Raw genomic sequence first — 8,455 nt, forward strand, 5'->3', positions numbered from 1 at the left:
CAGCATGAGCAGAGGCATGAAGTTTACTGTATTTATATACCAATTTACTTGACCCTACTGATATCGCTCTTCCCTGTTTCTCCATCCTCACTTCTTTATTCCCTTGGGAACCTCTAGCCTCTCTCTAGAATTTTTTTTCATTTTTTTATTGAGTTATAGTCATTTTACAATGTTGTGTCAAATTTCAGTGTAGAGCACAATTTTTCAGTTATACATGAACATACATATATTCATTGTCACATTTTTTTTTTCGCTGTGAGCTACCACGAGATCTTGTATATATTTCCCTTTGCTATACAGTATAATCTTGTTTATCTGTTCTGCATATGCCTGTCAGTATCTGCAAATTCTACGGCCATACCACCCTGAACGTGCCTGATCTCATCTATAGAGTTTTAAATAAAATCAAGCCCATTTAGGAAAGTACAGACATGGAATCTTTTTAAAGCTGGGAATGAGTATGATACAAGCAGTAAGAATATAAGGTGGAAATCGTTTCCTTTAAAGACTGTATCAAATATTATAGAATGTCCCATTGTGAAAAGCAGTTTAGCACAGAATTAGCAATCAAGGCTTTTTGCCAGCCTCCTTAAGCAGCTGTTAAAACTTGTTTGGAACCTGAGCATGAGAAAAGCGGCAGCAACTGTAAACCACAGTGGTTCATCTGAAATACATTGATGGTTATGAAAAGCACAGCGAAACATCTGCAAAAGGAAAGCAAGCACTAGGAGGTTAGAAGGGCAAGTTAGTCAAGCTTCCCAGAATTATCTCAGGGCCTGTCAGGGAAGGTTGAAAAAGAGGCCTCCCCAGCCGCTGCCAAAGACAGAACTGAAGCTGCCAAGAGTTTAAGGAAGCAAACAAAGGGTGGAGGGACCCAAGAGATTTCTATCTTGTAAGCTCAGAGTGAGGAAATGTAACCTCCAAAGTAGAGGAAGAATATATGAAGAAATAGGATGGCTTGAGCCTTGGATGATCAACACTGTCTGTACACAAACAAGATGATCTATTTCGTAATGTGCAAAATACTCATCACAGTCATTCCCAAAGAGTAGCTTCTCAGCTGCTTCTTTAGATGGGATAAAACTGCATTTCCACATGTGCTAATAAATTGGAGAAGCTTGATCAGGAAGATGCAAAAATGCATTCACGAAAGAAAATAGAATATGTCAGTGGAAAGTCAGAGAAAGCGGCCTGGAGAATTCCAAGTAATTAATAATCTTAAAGATTGACAAGCATTTGAGTCAAGTTCACAATAAATTCTGAAAAGCACATTCAGGAATTTAAGAAGACACCGACTATTATCAATGGGTTATTTTCACCTCAATTTATGCTGGGAAAGTAAATTACCCTCTCTCATTCCTCTTTCTCATAATCTTCTAAGTCATTCATAGGTCAAATATATGTTAAATGGAAATTTGCAGAGATTTATGTTTAAAACTTTCACAATAAAACGTAAATCTTTGTTGATTATCTTTCCATCATTAAGGGTTTAGTAGTAACCTTAGACATGCTGCAGAAACAGTGTATAGAATGTTCAATGCATTTATTCTCTGAAGAGTTATAAATCTAAGATTGCACCGGATAGCTGTCAAGGTCTTCTAATGTATTATAAGACAGTGTTGGTGACTGCTATGCATGTAAAAGATTGTTTTGCTATCAGAAAAAGCTGGATAATAGAATATTATAGAGCCTACTTAAAGCTACACTCCCATTTTGAAGGGAAATATTTGTAAGTTGCAGTATAGTTCATATTACTTTTTACATCTTAATGATAGATTAAGTAGACTTCTAACTAAAGAATTAAGTTGAATGATAATAGGGTGATGATAATATGTTAATGTTAGAATAATGATTCAAGAAGTCAGAACAAAGTAAAAACTTTTGTGTTATACATTTCTATTGTGTGTTTCTAGAGAACATTTCTTAGGGAGGTTCATCCTGTATTGATATAATGGTTTTCCTTAACATTAGGACCTCCACACTCCAAATTCCTCCATACCGGGTCAATCTACACCATCAACTAAACTCATAGTCAGTGCTTTCTCTGCACCTTCATTCATGAGGTTCCCCTGCTTTAAATATCCTCACTGTGTCTCCCCAGTCAATCCCCAAATCCTCCAATCTCTTTATACTTTAGCTCAATTTTCCTGTACTTTCTAAAGACTTCTGATGAGTCCCAATCTACACTTAACTTTCCATAACTTCAGATTCCTCTGGTACTTACTAATAGTTTATATGACAAGATCATAATCTTGCTCAGATGTAGGAATGATTCTCTGGGAATGATGTAAAAAAATTAGGCACAACTAGAGCTCAGATTCCTTCTGGAGAGGGCTCAAACAGTGCATTGGATCTTCTATAATATCTACTCAGTGCTAGAATTCATCCAAAAGGACCTCATTGGCATTTTTTTGTGTGTTCTTAGCACTGTACAATGCATTATGGGTATAGAAGTGGGGAAAGATTATCATCAATGCGTAGAATAGCCTGTGAATAAATGTTTCTTGCACAAATGAGTGCATGCAGTAATGGACTGTGTCTACTCACACTGTGGATCTTTCTTGGATTTGGGTATCTTTCTCCTGGGCTCTAGAATTTCTGTGGAAGGGCCACCTCTCCAAGCATACTCTATTCAATACATCTTCCAATGCAAACTGAAATTGGCAACTAAGTTCAGTGATTATAAGCACTTTAAATGTGTGGGTGACTTGTAAGCCAAATAATACGTGAACTCTGATCTTCAGAGTAATGTGGAGGAATAGAAGGGGCCCTGGGTTAAGAGTCAGGAGTATCAGTTCTATCATTAGTTTGTTGTGTGATATTAGTCCTATTTGTCACATATTCACCCTCTAAACTCTTGTATCTCAAAGTGTGGTCCACCAGCGTGGGCCTCACCTAAAACCTTGTTAGAAATGCAGACTCTCAGGCCCCACTCTAGACTGACTGGATTATGGAATAAGGTCTGCATTTTAACAGCATTTCCCAGCTGATCTGTATACATATTAAAGTCTCAGAGGCACTTCCCCGGATTATGAGATTTTTGAGGACCAAGACTATCCATTAAATTATCCCCTAACATCTATTAATGAGCCTAGCACATAGTAGGCATTTAATAATTTGTCCAAAGGATGAATGAAAATATAAAAAGAAAGGGTTAAGATTGATTGTTTCTCTGGTCCCTTATAAATCCAAAACTCTGTAATTATAGGTTATGTTTACATTGGTTGATTTTAACATAGGCAAAATGGGACTTAGACTAAATCCTGCTTGGGGGCTAATTTTTCCATCGATTAAATGATAAATTATATGCACAGTATTCTCAATTAAATGAGATTAAAAAAAAAACCTCTGGAGACTAAGAGTGTATGTGGGTGTATGTGATGTCTATGATCAATATTTGTATATATAGTCGCCGAGATCCTGGATCTTGCCATTAAAAATGTTCAGAAAGCTTTAGAAGTGAAAAAAACAGTTGTCCGGGCCAGCTGTTTTTATAGCACCTGTCTACTAGCTGGCTTTAAATAATAACAACAGAAAGAGCATGTATACCATTATTTACAGATACTGTCAAAGTGTGGGCACTGAATTTCTTGCCCCTCTTCCACTACTTGTCTCTTGCTTTCAGAGAGTTTAAATAATCTCATACCCATTCCTGGGCTTCTGACTGTCCCAACTCACTTGGCTTTCACTTTTCTCTAGGTATAAATCACATCAGCTCATATCTTTTCTAACAAGACTGTGATTATAGTCACATTCTAAGTAAAAATAAAAAAATACAGAAATGTTCATATTGCAATAACTTCTTCTAATATGATTCTGTCATTGCAGTTTGAAAATATAGGTTTTGTTATCCAATTATCAGTAATGCTGAATGGAAAATATCTGTATCTGGGAACACTGGGTGTCAGATTTGCAAGCTTCTGAAATATATAAAGGTTCTAATTTCTTTCTGCAAAATCCTAATAAATATCTAGTTTAATTCCTAGTTGTATTTATTGCATAAACTGATTCCCTACAAAAGTGAATGTAAATGTGCTACTTGCATGATTTCTAAGACTAATTAGGGTGCCTTTCTGAAAATCTCTAGCAAATTCTTATCCCCTGACTTTCTGAAAATTCTAACTCCGTGTCATTTCTGAATGAGTGAACTGCCCACCTGTGTGGATCTGTGGGAACACCTGGTGTTATGAGCAGTGATGGCCAGAAAAGCAAAGTAATGGAAATGGCAAAAAAAAAAAAAAAAAAAAAAAAAAAAAGGCCCATATGTGTCCTATACCAAAACACTGCCACTGTTTCAAAGCATAAGGTGCTGAAAGTCAGAATATGACAAAGAAAGAATACTTCTGTAGGATGAGGCTTTACATTTCTGTCTTTTTGTGTCTGCCAAAAAAATGAAAAATGAAATTATGGGATTAACCACCATGTTCTTGACTACTATCTTAAGAGGTCTTAACATTGGTAATACAAGTGAGACAGGAGGGAAGAGGGCAGGACACAACCATTAAAAGAATGACATAGCAATTGAGGATACAACATAAACTGGTTAGAACCAACTCAGCCTAAGATGGCAAAAGATTCAACTTCCAGTAGACCTTGAGCCTCATTAGTGGCTCACTGTAATACATTAGCAGGCTAAAAAGCACTCTTTCAGGTGCCATGACAGTTCCCAGGCTGACCATAAAAGGCCAAAAAGTGGGCAGTGGCCAAATTTGTGGAAATCCATGCCCCTTCTGCAATATAGTTGGGATAATCCTCCCACTCTTTAGCATATGAAATTACCCAGCCCATAAAAACTAACCACCCCCACACCTCATGGCTGATCTCACTTTCCTAGATGACCCTGTACTCTGAGGCTGCCTCTCAAGATGGCCCACATTCTGTCTATGGAATGCGTATCTCCTAAGCCTCTCTCTCTTTTCTCTCTCTCACCTTTGGAGATGGCTTGCACCCTGTCTATGGAGTGTACATCTCTCTGAGTAAATCTACCTTCACTCTACTATAGCTCACTCTTGAATTCTTTCCTGCATGAAATGAAGGACCTGCACTTGATGGGGGCACATCCCAGGGACTCAGCTGAGACTGGAACCTGGCCATCCTTTCATGCCCCATTTTCCTGCAACACAAGGACCTCAACTGTTCATTTCTAATGTTACTATGAACACTCCCATAACAGACCTTTCTAAAGAAATGGTGAGAATCGACTGATCACTGATATCAATCTGCTAATAAATCTATCACGGATTAAAACAATAATGATTTTTTATTTTCTAAGATTTTAGCAGAATCTGTGCTAGAATCTATAATAGCTGGTAGCTAAAAACCTTACTGGGTGAAATATATAGCCCAGATTGCCACTCATGGATTTGAAACTTGCACAAAAGCTAACCAGCTAATTCCATACACAGCATTATTCCCACATTTTGAATCAGTTAATATCAAACATAACCAGAGTGGTTGAAAAGGCTGACTCTCCCCTTTTGATGCTTTAAATATTTCTGAGATATACATAAACAAGAAATTAAAAACAAAAACAATATATGTATAAGTATAACTGAATCACTTTGCTGTACCCCTAAAACTAACACAACATGGCAAATACTTCAAGAAAAATAAATAAACAAAAAATGAAAAAAAAAATACAAAAATAAAAAGACAGCAGTTCCCCAAACCCAGTCATTCACCCAAGAAACTCTGTTAGGTTCCCTGAGTTATTCAAGTACAATTTTCCTGAATTTAATTTTATGTGGTAGCTGAAGTCTCTGTGGCATCCCCACTCGAAGAAGCCAAACCTCAAAACTCACCAGTAGCCCAAAATCTTAAAAACTGCTTGGCAGATACAAACTACTATGTACAGAATGGATTACAAAAACAAGGTCCTACTGTATAGCACAGGGAACTATATTCAATGCCTTGTAGTAGGCTGTAATGAAAAAGAATCTGAAAAAGAAAATGTGTATATATATGTATGTATATCTGAATCACTATGCTGTATACCAGAAACTAATACAACATTATAAATCAGCTATACTTCAATTTAAAAATAGGGGGGGGGAGATTAAAAATAATAATTTAAAAATATAAATAAAAAGAAAAAATAAAGTTTAAAAAACTGCCTGTCACGCTCTAAAATCTAACTGACCTTGTTTAAATACAATCCTGCACAGGGAACTATATTCAATATTTTGTAATAGCATATAGTGAAAAAGAATATATATCTATATAGAATATAGATATATATAAAACTGAATCACTATGCTGTACACCCACTAGCATTGTAAACCCACTATACCTCAATTTAAAAAAAAGAAAAATAAATAAATAAATACAATCCTGACCAGAGATGCAAAACAATGTATACACTTCCAAGGGCTGCTTGAAAAAAAGCACCCCTAACAAGGTGGCTTGAAACTAAAGAATCTTTTTCCCTCAAAGTCCTGGAGGCCAGAAGTCTGAAATCAAGGTGTAGGCAGGGCCATTCTCCCTCTGCAGCCTCTACAGGTGCATCCTTCCTTGCCTCCTCCGACTTCTGGTGGCCCCAGGCTTTCCTTGGCTTGTGGGAGCATAATTCCAATCTCTGCCTCTGTCTTCACATGGCCGTCTTCCTTGTGTCTGTGTGTGTCCAAATGTTCCTCTTATAAGTACCCTGGTCATCCATTATGACCTCATCTTAATTTGATGACATGTGCAAAGACCTTATTTCCAAATAACGTCACGTTGCAGGTACCAGGGATTGGGCTTCAACATATCTGAGGGGGAATGGGGGTGCGCAATTCAACCTGTAACACTGGGCAAAATGATGTCTGGATGCCCCCTTCGGGGTCTATCTTAACTCTTCTACTCAAATGTCGAATAAGAAGTCCAATTACATTCTCTATTACTAACTTTGATATATTATTTGTAAAACACTGACTAAAAGTGACACACAGTAAATGCGAGCACAGGGATGTAATTTACTTTTTTAAAAATATCACTTTTTAACTATCTCCCATGCTGGATAAATACACATCTCAGAACTAGAATCAAGTACACAGTCATTAAAGACCAAAACTCACAGATGTCACGGGCTCCATGTGGCCAATGCCTTTAAGCAGACAGTCTGCTACAATCTGTACCAACTGACACTTCCAGGTGGTGGACGAACGAAGCCCCAGGGAGGCTACATTGCTTCAATCTAGCCCCAGGGTAACATCTATCACAGAAATCAACTTCTATTATTTTTAAAATTTTCCGCCTTAGGTGATCTAGGTGGTTCTTAATTGCGTTCCTTCTTCTTAAATTTGTCCTGGGGAAAAGTGAGGAGCACAGACTTTCTGCTATTTAGTGAGACTTAAATCTTTATGTGAATGCTGATGATGGATGAAATCGCTGCCCCTACGGTGGGCTGACAACTGGTCACGGTAGCAGAACTATATAGGGCTGTCTTAAGGAAGTACAATTGCTAGGACAAGCTCTATCATAGGCCAGTGATATACTCTCGTAAAAGAAAATGATGAATCGATTCAACACTGTCAGAACAATACTTGTCTTATAGCATTTTAAAAACATTTTGCTGCTAGACCAGATTAACATAATGCAAAGACAAAATAAGCAGGTGGCAATGACATTTGTTATCCTATACGGAGAAATGGTGTACCATGTCCCTTGCACCTACAGCTTTCTGAGCCTTTTAACTCTCGAATCGAGGTTTAAAGCTACCTCAGTCTTTGACAGTGATTAGGCTCCTGGGCAGGAGGAAGAAAGGGAGCCCTAGGCCAGCCAATAGCTTATCTGCTCAAAATCAGGCCACTGTGCTGGTGTCCCCATGCCGACCTGTCTTCTGGTTCTCATCCAATTTTTTGTGTATCAGATTCTAATAGGTGGCCTCGTTCCTATAATTTGATCTCGATCCTCTGCCTGAGTATATAAGTCACTGCCTGGGTTTCTACATCACTCCTCCAAATCTAGAATTCCGACTGATCCCTGAGTCCTGGCAGAACCTCGGCTCTATATGAAAACCCAGGTCCTATTGCTGGCTTAGTAATGCCTACTGAAGGTCCACTTGAGGCTAATTTGCTGCTGTTTGTTTCTGTATTGTTTGTCAGAATTAAGTGGCAGACCTCCTAGGATCTCACCTTATATTCTCATATCCCAAATTCCTGTCTAGCCCTTCTAGTAATCAGTCAGATCTGGCTTCCAGTCAACCTTGGTCTGACCCATTCTAAACTCCAGTTATGAACGAAGATAATAGTTTGTTAAAAGTGATAACTCCAAATAAGCAATCAGTCAAAATATAAGCACCCTGTAGATATACACACTACTATATATAAAATAGATAAACAATAAGGACGTACTGGATAGCACAGGGAACTATATTCAATACCTTGTAATAGCCTATAATGAAAAAGAATATGAAAAGGAATATATATATATATATATATAACTAAATCACTGTTCTGTACACCAGAAAGTAACACAA

Source organism: Camelus bactrianus, chromosome X, assembly GCF_048773025.1.
Source record: "Camelus bactrianus isolate YW-2024 breed Bactrian camel chromosome X, ASM4877302v1, whole genome shotgun sequence".
In the NCBI taxonomy this organism is placed as follows: domain Eukaryota; kingdom Metazoa; phylum Chordata; class Mammalia; order Artiodactyla; family Camelidae; genus Camelus; species Camelus bactrianus.